The 13,468-nt window shown below is 51.4% G+C and overlaps 1 non-coding gene across 1 annotated transcript; it reads right to left on the reverse strand.

Moving 5' to 3' along the window:
* Window positions 1–5,655: 5,655 nt before the first annotated feature.
* On the reverse strand, window positions 5,656–5,760 carry LOC127030556 (U6 spliceosomal RNA). The gene has a single exon (XR_007768417.1). It is a non-coding gene; the product is annotated as a U6 spliceosomal RNA (small nuclear RNA).
* Between the last annotated feature and the right edge of the window lie 7,708 nt (window positions 5,761–13,468).

Below are 13,468 nucleotides of genomic sequence, written 5' to 3' on the forward strand. Positions count from 1 at the left end.
ACCTGCGACCAGAGAGGTGTCAGGAGGTCGACCGAGATCTCGAGGCTTGATGTCGGGAGCGGGTACGGGAGTCACAGTGCCTGTAGCGGTGCTGGGAGCTGGAACGGTGCCGAGAGTAGCGGGTCAGCGAATGGGACACCGACCGGTGCGACAAGTGCGACCAGTACCGAGGAGGAGAACAGCACCAGGACTGCAAGTGGCGTCAGAAGCGGGAGTGCCGACGGGACCTGGAGCGTCTGCGGGACCGTGATCATGAACGGTGCCGCTCTGCTGTGCTGACAGAGGATGGTCGTATCAAGGGAGGCTTGCCAAGAGACTGTATTACCTGCACCAGCGGTGCCGGGGGTTCAGGCAGCATCTACTCTGTCATGGCAAAGAGATCCCTTGCCACTGGGAGTGTCCCTGGCATGGAGGGAACAGGAAGCTCAACCACAGCGCGTACCGGGGAGCTGTCAGGCACCGGATTCGATGGCCCTCGTGGGACCGGGATCGACGGTGCTGACGTCGTCAGTGCCTCGGTGGGTGTCGGTGCTGGGCGATCCGACTTAGACGAGCTCTCTGGCTGCGGTGCAGTTGGCACGGAAGCAGCAGGAACAGGGAGCTCAACCATGGCACGCGCCGGGGAGCCGTCAGGCACCAGGAGGAGTCGTAGGCTTTCTTGACCTCGGAGGGAAAGAGCGGTGCCAAATGGACTTCGATGCCGGCGACGGCCGGTGCCGAGAGGCCTTGGCAGTACCGGCGGGCTCTGGTGCCGGGGATGCGCTTCTGCCCGCCAATTGACCAGCGCTCGGTGCCAAAGGTGGAGGAGTAAGTGAAAGTCCCGCTCCATTTTGTTCTCAGCTTAAAAGCCTTGCAAATGGGGCACTGAGCTGTGAAGTGCGATTCCCCGAGGCACCTCAAACAGGAGTCGTGCGGATCTCCTGTCGGCGTCGGCTTGTGGCAGGACAAGCACAGTTTAAAACCCGATGAGCCGGGCATGGGCTCCGGCACCGGGTGCGGGTAAGGGGCTACTCCCGGAACCCCGCTAACTATTACTAAACTAACTATGCTAGTAAAGAAAAAACTTATAACTATACAAATATATATAAAAGGATTATAACTACATAACTATATACACGAGAACTACGAGTAGCTAGGGAAGTGGAGGTCAGCTAAGCCGCACTCCACTGTTCCAACGACCGACACGGGCGGTAAGAAGGAACTGAAGAGTGGCTGGGTCGACAGGGGTATATATCCGGCGCCATAGTGGCACCATTCCAGAGGGCGCCCAGCCGACCCACCAAATGTTGCTAGAGTAAAAATCTTCCGACGAACATGCATATGGCGTGCGCACACTTAACTGGCATGGATATGAGCAAGCACTCAAGGGAAGAATAGCCCTCTCCCACGGCTGTCTGCATTCACAGCAGTTTCCGTCCCACAGCCTGTCTCACAAGATGGGAGCTGGCCCTGCTGCCGGGCCAGTTACACTCTAGCTGCTCTTGTGTCACTTGTACGTGGTGCCCTCCACTTCCTGACCCAGACTTTGGCATCATTTTCCAGTGGCTTCTCAGAGTAAAGGCCAGGGCTAGTAACCAGTTTCTCTGCTCGCCTGTAGCAGACAAAGCTAGGGAGTCTGATGTCAGCTCTCCTAGCCAGGCCTGCAGCAGGCATGGAGGGGGTGAGGGAGGACTGCTCAGGGATTGAGGAATGGGCAGGGGTGTGAAGATGGAAGGTCTGACCTTTGAGGGAAGCACAAGCCCACGATCTCCCTTTCAGGAACAGCCCTGGCAGGCTTGGGGACTCCCGGCCAGGCCTAGCAAGCAGGAAAGAAGCAGGAAGGCTGCAGCCCTGGCCCCCGAGCATGCCCAGCGTGATGAGAAGGCCCTGGGCACAGAGAAAGCAGTGGCCAGGCCCAGCGGGCAGCCGGGCACCTCACAACGCTAAACAATGAGCCCGCTGCACAATATTTGTTACCAGCCAGGAGGCTGCTTCACCTTGGAAAGGAATCGCTCTGGCAGAGACGGGCTGTGCAGGGAGACCCTGAAACAGCCCGACCTGCAATCCCTGACACTGCGGGGGGGAGGCTGGGCTTTGAGTCCAGTTCTCAGCCCCAAACCTCTGCACCCCCCCATGCTGCTGGGCTTCTCTACACTCGCCAGGTGATTCCAGGGGCCAGTCCCTGCTCCTGAGCCCAGCCAAGTAGAATAGCCACTAACTGCACCACAGGACCCCCAGGGCAGCGGCAGCACGTGACGGACCACGTCCCCAGCAGAACACCAAGGCCCCGCTCTGTGAAGATGTGTGCACATGCCTGATGGTCCCTCAGCCTTAGCAGTGCTGATTTCCAGGTGCTACTTACAAGCTAAGGCTGAACACGTGCACGCGTCTGTGCAGACTCGGGGCCTCAAGCAGGGAGTCAGCCCCTGCAAGGGCTCCCAGCACCGGGCTCTGCACCTTGCTTTAAGCAAAGGAGCCGGAAACAGCCCGTCCTGGCTCCCCCCAGCAGGCCAGCCTGTGCTGAGCTGGGGTCTCACCTGCATTCAAAGTCCACATCCCAGGGGTGTCCGTCAACACCTGCAAGGAAAGGAGAGTCCTGGTGAAGTTTCTGCAGCAAAGCTGCTGGGTGACCCTGGGAACTGTGAAAGTAGAATGAATTATATTGTAAAAATAAGAATGGATTAAAGAAATGTTGTATGTACCTTTAAGCACAAATAAGAAATGTTGAAATACAGGTGCCAGGAAAAGAAACATTAGGCGTAAACTATGGTGCTAATGGCGAAACATTAACAGAAGATTGGTAATAGTTAGTAAGGAAATAAGATATGCATGTCTAGCCCAGGTAAACTTATCAGATTCTGCTTCCTTTGTTATCTTATTGAGTTCTCGCCCTTTGATCTGTATAAATAAGATAGTTTGTGTCTTGCATGGTGCTCACATTATCTGGGTGTTATTAGTAGAGCGCTGTGCTAATAAAACAGAGTGGTCTGACAAACTGTGAGTCCTGAGTCTAACTTTAACAGAACCCAGGCTGCCTTGTGAGGTGTGTCGAGGTGCCACGTTGCAGCTCTGACATTCTGTGCTGAGCTGAGTTCTCCATCCCACCCGAGTGCCCTCAGCTCTGGCTTGTTCTAGTCCTGCTCCCTCTGATGCTGACTGTAGGAACACCTGGGTTCCCAGCAGAGCTGGGCCGGTCCTGCACGGCTTTGGCTGCATAAGGTGTGATGAAGTAGCCTGTAGGCACAGGCAGGTTTGGTTTGGGGTTTGAATACAGGAACCAGTGATGCCCTGGCCAATACAAACCCTAATCCGGAATCAAGGGATCTGGTGAAAACAGCCAACTCTTAAGGGAAAGGAAAATATTTTGTGGCAAATTGCCACCACCATTATGATGGGTCTTGCACTTTCTCTTCTTTGGGCGGGGGTTCAGGGCACCATTTCTTGCCCCTGAATTGGAATATTAACTGCCCCACTAATGTCCTAGAGGAGGAGAGTGGAGAGGGAGGGAACTGGGCCTGCCCTCTACTCCAGGTCTCAGCTCAGGGGCCCTGAGGACAGTGGTGAATCTCTTGAACTGATGGTTCCTTCCCCTGGGCCACTTCCCTCTCCTGCCCTTCAGCTTGTGGGGGGGCTTCCTGCCCTCCCTTGCACAAGCCAGGTGCCCCTTTACCTAGAGTCTTGGTCTTCTTAGCCCACCACAGCACTTCTCCAAACTGTTCTCTGCTCCAACACCAATCCTCTCTGCTCCAACTCCTCCAAACTGTTCTCTGCTCCAACAGCAATCCTCTCTGCTCCAACTCCTCCAAACTGTTCTCTGCCCCAACACCAATGCTTTCTGCTCCAACTCCTCCAAACTGTTCTCTGTTCCAACACCAATCCTCTCTGCTCCGACTCCTCCAAACTGTTCTCTCCTCCAACACCAATCCTCTCTGCTCCGACTCCTCCAAACTGTTCTCTGCTCCAACACTTGTCCTCTCTGCTCCAACTCCTCCGAACTGTTCTCTCCTCCAACAGCAATCCTCTCTGCTCCGACTCCCACACTGTCTGATTGAAGCAGGGGTTTTTATCAGGCGACTGACTGCAGGTCTAATTGGCTTGCCCAGGCTATTGCCTGTCACCTCTTCGGCAGTGGTCGCCCAGCCAAGGATTAGAGCAGCTCCCCGGGGCTCTACCCAGCTCCGCTGTCCCTCCCGCATGGGGCTGGGGCAGGCGGCAGTGCACTCCAGCTCCCCTCACCTGCACGACGAGGGGAGATGCTGCCAGTGTGCGATGGCACCACACACACATGCCCAGCTCCCGTCCTGTCTCTGCCATAAGCTGCTGGGTGACCTTGGGCACTTCCCCTGCCACCTTGGTCTGCCTTGGCAGCTGCTCTTAGACCAGGGCCTGTCCCAGTGCGTGTGCAGTGCCCAGCATCAGGGACTCCTCAGCTCAGCTGGGGCCTCGAGGGGCTGGTGGACTACACAGCGCAAGGATCAGGAACCCACAGGACCAGCTGCAAACCCACAGGAAACCCACAGAGTCAGCTGCGCCCACAGCCCCCTCCCCCGGCAAAACTGCCATTGGCTCCAAAGGGTATCGAATATATGAGCTGAGGGAAGAAAGAGAAGGTGGCAAACATCATGTGAGTTCCACCAGTTTTTGTTTAAGCCCCTCTGTGTGAGCAGCTGCCTTTGATTTCCGTAGCTGTGGTATGTACGGATCTCGCCTAGAGCTCAGCAAAGTGTTTCAGCCAAAACTGTTTTTCCATTGAAAAATGCAGATTCCAGTTGGTGGAAACATTCGTGAATTTGTCAGTTCCGACTAATTGTTCCCATTTAAAATAGTATTTTGGAAATGTCGAGACGGTCCATTTGGCCATGCGCAAAACAAAAGCTCCATTGATCTGCATTGACAAGGGGAACGAGGTGCTGGTCAGCACCATGAGGTGGGTGGTGTCCCCTTGTGCCCAGTAATGCCTGGGTTAGTGCCCCACCTGGGAGGGGAGAGACCTGTTACAAACCCACGACAAATGCAGGTCTCCCAGCTGGGTACCCTAACCACTGGTCTAGGGACACAAAGGGGGCAGTGCCAACTTCCCAGATACATGAATGGCATCTAGGTGCCCCCCATTTCCCAATTTCCTTTGCTTTTATTAAAAAACACCCCGAAATCAAACACAACTATCTTATTTGCCCCAAAATAAAAAAGTTCCCCACCCTCACCCTTTGCTAAAAACAGCAACTTTCAAATTCCACACTCCCAGTACAATTAGCACTTTACTGCTTTCTTTGTCTCAATCTTTAAATTATATAATTGTATCAGGTGCCTGCACCCTCACACATACCCCCACACCCACTCACAGACTCCCACACAAAAACACACCCCCAGACACACAGTCACACCACAGTTGGGGAAAGTGCTGCAAGGAGCAATACTATTTCAAGCCTAGCAAGCAGCCTATAGCTACTAACCAAAACTGCCTACGATACCAGCATGAGATGGTGACACAGACGCTGCTCCCTGTGGCCGCTCTTTCCGGTTCGGCTAAAATGTGCTGACAGAACAGACCAGAAGTCCCTTAAATACACTCCTCCCCAGCGCCCATCGTCGGCTGAGCCAGTGAGCAGGTAGGGGGGCAGAGCGCCAGAGATGCTGTGGGCTGAATACAATAAAGCTGCATAACTGGCTTCTCACCTCATGCCTCCCTTGTTCATGAAGTTGCATGTCATCCTTGCGCAGGGGCCATGCTAATCTTCTCTATATCATTCCAATTTTAGTATATGTGCTGCCAGCTAAATCTTGGGCTGTGGGCCCTGCGCAGCATCCCAGCACAGAGCTGATGCTAATGGTGCATCTTCTGCAACGTTGCCCCAACACCCCAGTGACCAGGGCTCCATAATTTGTGTCCATGGCGACCATGGCCATGCTTCTAATGATGCCCATGAGGGCCACCTAGAAGATGATGAGGGCATGCAGGTCATGTCCAGCACAATAAGACCCACCAGGCCCAGGGCATAGAGGAGCAGGAGGAGGACAGACAACAGGAGGAATAAGGACTCTGGTGAGAGTGGCAATATGGCATGTTCAATGGTGGTCTCCCACCAGTAGGGCCCATTATATGGAGATATAGCTATTCCATAGAGCTAGAAGGGTCCTTGAAAGGTCAGCAAGTCCAGTCCCCTGCCTTCACAGCAGGACCAAGTACTGTCCCTGACAGATTTTTCCCCTGGATCTCTAAGTGGCCCCCTCAAGGACTGAGCTCACAATCCTGGGTTTAGCAGGCCAGTGCTCAAACCACTCAGGTATCCCTCCCACTCCTACCAGACAAAGGGAAAGCAGAGATGATGTGTTAGAGCCCATGGCAAGGCCCCTTCACCCATCCTCCTCCCAGGGGTTCCCTGCAGTGCAGGCAATGCTGACACATCACTGGCCCCAAGCAGGTTTCCCTGTGCTGGAGGGTCCCAGAATCCTCTCGCATGGCCTCCACCGTCCCAGTCTGCACAGCCGCTTGGACACTGCCTGCAGGAGCTGGTCACCCTTGGATCTGCTTGGCTGTACCAAGAACTTACAGCCCTGTCTGGGATACCCCCTCTGATTGGCTGGTCTTCCTCAGGAGGTGAGGCAGTGGGGATGGCAGCCAGTCAGCGCTGCTGCAGGAGGCAGGCAGCACCCCCTCCACCCAGGATCCAGAAGAATTTGGGGGGAAGGGAGCTTCTCATGGCAGCCCCACCTCTGCCCCCCTTCCTGACAGCCTGCTCCCTCCTGTGTTCAATGGGTCACTCTGACCCCTGTCTCCCTCCCCCCGTGAGCACTGGGTCAAGCTGCTCCCTCAGTTCTGCCCCTACTCTCCCCCGTCATGCAGCACCAGCCCTGGGACCTGGAGAGGGGTGAAGAGCCCTGGAGGGGCAGGTGTGGGGCTCAGGGGCAGAACTGCTGAAGGGCTGGAAAGGTGCATAGTTCCTGCTGGGTGAGGGAGGGGCAGGTCTGGAGGGCGCAGAGTCAATTGTTGTGTATTTGGTTATTTGGTTGTCATGGTTTTTGTTCCTATGGCAACTGAGTTAGATTATTAGGGGATAGCCCAGCCAGCTTCAGCTGATCAAGTGAGCTCCGTGTCTGTAAATAAATGGTAGTTTTGTTAGTTGTCTGCTCTCTGGCCTCAAGTGATTTCCTCCTAAACCGGCTGCCCCCAAGGATATAACAAGTGGCGACGAGGGTGGGATCCCAGTGCTGCCCCAGCAACAGAAGGAAGTAGAAGTCAAAGTGAAGAACAAATAAACAAACAAAAACTGTTTGTTTGCACTGACTGTGAAAGTGAAACTATAACCATGGCTACACTTACTGGGCCACTGGAACCTTTTGAGGAGACTATAGTGCAGTGGCAGGTGTATACTGAGCATTTTGAGCTTTTTATTATTGCAAATGACATTACAGAAGAGAAGAAGGTGCCAATATTCTTGTGTTGTAGGGGCTAAAACCTACTCCCTGCTAGGCAGCTTACTACACCCTGTTAGGCCTGAGACTAAATCTTACAGTGACATTGTGGAAATCCTGGGGTCCCATTTTTCCCCAAAACCACTGGTAATTGCTGAAAGATACGGGTTCCACAAAAGAGACCAAAAAGAAGATGAAACGTTGTACAATTTGTAGCAATTTTAAAAAAGCTAGCAGAACACTGTGAATTTAAAGAGATGTTAAATGATGCCCTGCGTGACAGGTTAGTGTGTGGCCTGTACAGAGAAGCTATACGGAAGCGCCTACTGACAGAGGCTCAGCTTACCTTACAGAAGGCTGTGGATATTGCTGTCTCCATGGAACTGGCTACAAGGGAGGCACAATACATCGGTGCATCCCCTAGGGTGCAAGAAGTGTCACAAGAACCGACTCACAAAACTGTGCAGAGTCAGGAATGTTACCGCTGTGGTAAGCCGGGTCACCAGGCATCAGAATGCTGGTGTAAGGACCTGGTGTGTCGACACTGTGGCAAAAAGGGACACACTGAGTGTGCCTGTAAACAAAAGAAAAAGAGGCCTGTGGTCTGGCCGACAAAAAGAGGAGCCCTGCATACCCTAGAGCAGACCCAGGATGATCAAGATGACACCTCATCACAAAAGGAAGTGCCACTGCATGTTTTGTCTTCGGCAGTGGGCTCACATGAATACTGGGTAACCCCGTTGTTGGATGGCAAACCTATACGCATGGAACTGGACACCGGTGTAGCCGTCTCGCTGGTCTCCGAGACTGTGTACAAAGAAAAGCTACAGCATCTTCCGCTTAAGGCAACAAAAACTGTTCTGAAGACGTATACGGGAGAAGCTGTGCCCACGTTGGGCACTATTGATGTTAAGGTGGAGCTCAATGGACAGGCTGCTAAATTGCCACTGTTTGTGGTGAGAGGTAATTACCCAGCCTTATTGGGTAGGTCTTGGCTTGGGAAGATTCAGCTGAACTGAGCAGAAGTGCACCGGATGACTAAAGAAGAAACCAGTCTAACCCCTATACTAAGAAAACATGCTGCTGTTTTTGGAGAGGATCTGGGAACTATGAACGGAATCACTGTAACATTGAACATTAAACCTGACAGTCCACCAAAATATCTGAAAGCCCAAACTGTGCTATATGCCATCAGGCCAAAAGTTGAAGTGGACCTGGAGCGCCTGGTCACCAATGGAGTCCTAATACCAGTTACCCATAGCCCACAGGCCACTTCTATTGTTCCAATAGTGAAGAAAGATGGCTCCCTCCGGATCTGCGGTGATTTTAAAGTCACTGTCAACCCAGTGTTATGTGCAGAGCAATACCCGCTTCCCCACGTCGATGACCTCTTCGCAGGCCTGGCTGGGGGACAAACGTTCAGTAAGATTGATTTGAGTCAAGCATATTTACAGATGCATGTCAATGAAAAGTCCCAAGAGCTATTGACTATTGTGACTCATAAGAGGCTTTATCGATACTGTCGCCTACCCTTTGGAATAACGTCTGCTCCCGCCCTGTTCCAGAGGGCTAAGGACCAGATCTTGTGTAGCTTGTCAGGAGTTCAGTGCTATCTGGATAATATCCTGGTCACTGGAAGGAATGAAGAGAATCACTTAAAGAATTTAGACGCTACCCTACAAAGACTGGAAGAGTATGGCCTACGAGTTCGCAAAGACAAGTGTGAATTCTTCCAGCCCTCTGTTGAATATTTGGGACACATCATTGATGTTGCGGGTCTTCATAAGGCCCCTGCAAAAGTTAAGGCTATTGTGGAGGCTCCCCCACTTCGAAATGTAAGCCAGCTGCACTCGTTTCTAGGACTACTGAACTATTATGGAAAGTTCATCTCACAGTTAGCCACACTGCTAAAACCACTTCACGAGCTCTTTGGGCAGAACAAGGCCTGGAAGTGGACTGAAGCCTGTGATGTTGCATTTAACAAAGCTAAGGATGCATTGCTAAATTCTGAAGTTCTAACTCACTTTGATCCATCCTTACCCCTACAGTTGGCCTGTGATGCCTCCCCTTATGGAGTGGGAGCAGTCGTGTCACACATTGTGCCTTTGGGAGAAGAGAGACCTATTGCTTTTGCTTCACGTACTCTAAGCGAAGCAGAAACTAACTACGCCCAAATCGAACGTGAGGCATTAGGAATTGTTTTTGGAATTTGGAAGTTTCATCAGTACCTGTTTGGGTGGAAGTTTACTCTTCACATAGACCATCGACCTCTGATGTCAATTTTTGGACCCTACACAGGCATTCCCCCATTAGCTGCTAGTTGTATGCAACGTGGGACATTGTTACTTTCAGCACACACATATGAAATCAAATATTGGAAATCCACTCTGCACGGCAATGCAGATGGCCTCTCAAGGTTGCCTTTGCTGGTCAAACATCAAGACAGTGCCCAAAAGGAAATCTTCTACTTTGAACAGGTAGAGAATACACCCATCACTGCTACTCAGATAAAGAAGGCAACTCGCATTAATTCAGTATTGTCCCAAGTTATGGACCTGGTGATGTATGGAAAATCTTGACAAACGTCTCCGGTCTCACCCGACCATGTTACCTACATGTCCAGGAGGATGGAGTTATCGGTCCAATCTGGTTGTTTGTTGTGGGGGAGATGTGTCATTATTCCACCACCACTGAGATCACAGATGTTAGAACAGCTACATTCCGGTCACTGTGGAATAGTGCGCATGAAGGAAATTGCACGAAGCTATTTTTGGTAGTCTGGATTGGACAGTGCTCTTGAAGAGAAGGCAAAAGCTTGTATGTCATGTCAGAATGTGAGGAATGCACCCCAGTGAGCACCCCTACACCCAGGGGACTGGCCTGAAAACCCATGGCAATGTATTCACGTTTATTTCACTGGCCCCCTTGAAGGAAGCATGTTCTTCTTGGTGGCAGTAGATGCCCAATCTAAATGGCCAGAAGTCTCTATAATGCAGTCCACTACTGCAGAGAGTACTATCCAAAAACTACGGGGACTCTTTAGTTGTTTCGGTCTGTCAGAACAACTTGAGAGCAACAACGGACCGTAGTTCATCTCTCAGGAATTTCAAAATTTTATGAAGGCAAATGGGATACACCACATCACTTCAGCACCATATCATCCATCCACCAATGGATTAGCTGAAAGATTTGTGAAGACAATGAAACAAGCTTTGAAATCAGCAAGGGGACAATACTCCATTCAAAAGCATCTGGATACCTTCTTACTTTCCTACAGAAACACACTTCATGCTACGACCAATGCATCCCCAGCCTTTCTGATGGGATGACAGCTGCGCATTTGTTTTGATCTGCTGAAACCTTCTGAACCCTGACAAACTGTGCAACATCAGCAGCAATATCAAGTCATCAGATGGGCACCCAGAGCAAAAGACCAAACCTTTCACTCGGGACAGCCAGTTTTGTCTCTGAATTATACTTCCAGAGCTAAATGGGTACCTGCCACGATCATCACTCAAACAGGACCTGTTTCCTACACAGTCTAGACTGCAGAGAATCTTACCTGGCGGCAACATGTAGATCAGCTGTTGCCAGGTCATGCCAGTCCTGAGGACACATCTGCAGTTGAATGGTCTGACTTCACCTCTTCTGGTGAGACACCAAATCAAGAATCACCTGTTCCTGACTGTTCTCCTCCATTACTGCCAGCGTCTGAGATACCCCTTTGCCCAGCACGAGCTGATACCACCTCCTCACCCATTTGTGCTGCGAACCCTGAGCCCATTGTCAGGCCTGAGCCCATGGTAATTTCGGGTGCAACAACACCAGAAGTTTTCCATATTCCACCTAGAGACAGAAGACCTCCTCAATGGCTGGATCTTTAGCTAGAGTGAACACACGGTTACGGGGCAAAATAATCCCCAGGGTTTAGCCAGGAATGGAGGCAGTCTACCCTCCTTGTCTAGTCTAGTGTGTGTTTTATTTAGGGGATATTCTTATTAATGGGGGAGGACTATGTTGTGTATTTGGTTGTCACGGTTTTTGTTCCTATGGCAACTGAGTTAGATTATTAGGGGATAGTCCAGACAGCTTCAGCTGGTCAGGTGAGCTCCATGTCTGTAAATAAACGGTAGTTTTGTTAGTTGTCTGCTCTCTGGCCTCAAGTGATTTCTTCCTAAACCGGCTGCCCCCAAGGATATAACATCAGTGACTAAGGATGTGGCACAGGGTGAAGCTGGAAGCTCTGTCCTGTCCAGCAGCCACGAGAGTCCCTGCAGGGGCCACAGTCACCTCCCTGTGCAAACCCAGAGGACTGGCAGCACAGTGACTGTCACACACACACCTCCACCCTTCCCTGGCCAGGTGGGCAGGGGTCAGATGTCAAAGGTCACAGCAAAATAGAGAGTATTTAAATCTCCTGAGTTTAAAGGTGTGAGTCTGATTTTTGAACTTTTGAGGTAGGCAATACTGAGGGGTTGGGGGCATGACAGAGGAGTGCTGGGGGTACGTGGAGCAGGGGCAGTGGTGCCAATTGTTGCTTGGGGAAAGGGCAGCTGCTCAGGGGGTGCCGCAGCCCTGCCAGCCCCTCTGTGACCAGCGCCTATGGGGACAGCATGTAAGCAGCACTCCTCAGTGAGCTGACTCTGCGGGCAGGGTGCCCCTATGGTGCTCAGCGAGGCTAGCTCAGTGTAGTGCCTGAAGCAAAGTGAAGAAATCCAGGGGTGACATAGTACTAGGCGGGTGAATAAAAGCAGCGGACATGGCTCTCGGGAACGTGTCCAGAGTCACATGACTGTGCAATGGCACTGACTGGGAAGACATGTTTGATGTATAGGTGACCAGATGTCCCGTTTTTAAAGAGACAGTCCCGTTTTGGGGGACATTTTCTTATATAGGCACCTATTACCCGCCACCCCCCCTCATCCCGTTTTTTTCACAGTTGCTGTCTGGTAACCCTACAAGTGTATTACTCATGTGGGCTTGTGCTGGACACTGGGTGCGGGGGTATTTTTTCCTCTGCTGATGTTCCTGTGCTAGGCCCTGCTGACAAGCCACGGGGAGCATGTACAGGAGTGGACACTGGTGTGCTAACTGCACCTATATTTACCCTAAGTTTGCTCAGCTGTAACAAGTGAGTGTCAGTTCATAATGTGATGCTGGCAGACCAGGTGCCAGTTCATGCCAAGGCCCCGGGTCTCACCAACCGCTGACATGTGCATAGCTGGAGCCAGTCTGGCTCACCTGTGTGTTAGCATTGCTAAAACAGATGTTATGTTGCTAAAAACATGTTTAGTGTTTAGAAGTGAGGAAACACTTGTTGGCTGCTGCATGTAGCGAGCTCACTTATGACCTCTGTATCCCATGGTGTAAAGTTATAATGAGTGTTTGCATTGTAAAGCTCTGTAAATGTGTAACTCTTCCAACAGGACAGCAGCATTAAATTAGTGTAACAAGCTGCTCCTGCCCACAAGATGCCCATTGAAACCAAATGAGCCGTTGTGAAACATCAAAGGACAATGACTGTGAATTGCTCTCCCTGCACCCATGCAGAGGGGGCCTGTGTGTGAGCTCGTTCCAACAGCTGGAACTCCGTGGGAAGGAATGAAAATGCCTGACAACACACTGGATCTCATGATGATACATAGACTTCGGAGGGGGCAATATTTCTAAGCATATGCGAGGGATCCCCACACTGCGTAGCTTGGGTTCGCACTAGAGGCCATAGAAAGCTTGCACATCGCAGCAGTTTCTATTGCCTTCTGGAACGCAAAACTGTAGCTCATTTGTGTGTGTGTGTGTTCACCTGCTTTAACCTAGTTAAGAACTCTCTCATTTCTTTTTCTCAGCTAACAAATCTTTAGTTAGTTTATTATAGGATTATAGGGTACAAGAATTGTCTTTGGGGAGGGATCTGAGGTACAATTGAGCTGGGGTAAGTGACTGATCCTTTGGGAGTGGGAGTAGTCAGGCTATCATTGTGACTTTGGTATAAGGGAACATCTGTCACAATGGCAGGCTCAGCTGGGTGGCAAGATAGACCGGATTGCCCAAGGAGGCTGTCTGTGACTCCAAGGTA

This window comes from Gopherus flavomarginatus, chromosome 10 (assembly GCF_025201925.1).
Source record: "Gopherus flavomarginatus isolate rGopFla2 chromosome 10, rGopFla2.mat.asm, whole genome shotgun sequence".
In the NCBI taxonomy this organism is placed as follows: Eukaryota; Metazoa; Chordata; order Testudines; family Testudinidae; genus Gopherus; species Gopherus flavomarginatus.